This window comes from Egretta garzetta, unplaced genomic scaffold (assembly GCF_000687185.1).
Source record: "Egretta garzetta isolate BGI_Z169 unplaced genomic scaffold, ASM68718v1 scaffold620, whole genome shotgun sequence".
NCBI classification, from domain to species: domain Eukaryota; kingdom Metazoa; phylum Chordata; class Aves; order Pelecaniformes; family Ardeidae; genus Egretta; species Egretta garzetta.
Genome location: NW_009258309.1, coordinates 215,999 through 216,261, shown reverse-complemented (window position 1 = coordinate 216,261; position 263 = coordinate 215,999).

The window sequence follows — 263 nt, the reverse complement described above, 5'->3', positions numbered from 1 at the left end:
AGCTTCCCCCCGGGGCCAGGGGGGCAGTTCTGTGTGGAGAGCATGGGGATTTCCCGGCAGATCCGCTTTTGGAGGGGATGCTGGGCCTGCTCAGTCCTGGGGGCTGGTGTGCGGGGCGCAGCCGTGCCCTTCCCCAGCTAGCGAAGGGCCCTGGAGGCTGAAGAGGCGCGGGGGGTGCCGGGGGTGAAGCACTGCCGTGGTGCAGCGGTGGGGCAGCCTGGGCGCCAAGGCCACGGGGGTGCTCTGGGACCCCAAGGGCCGCC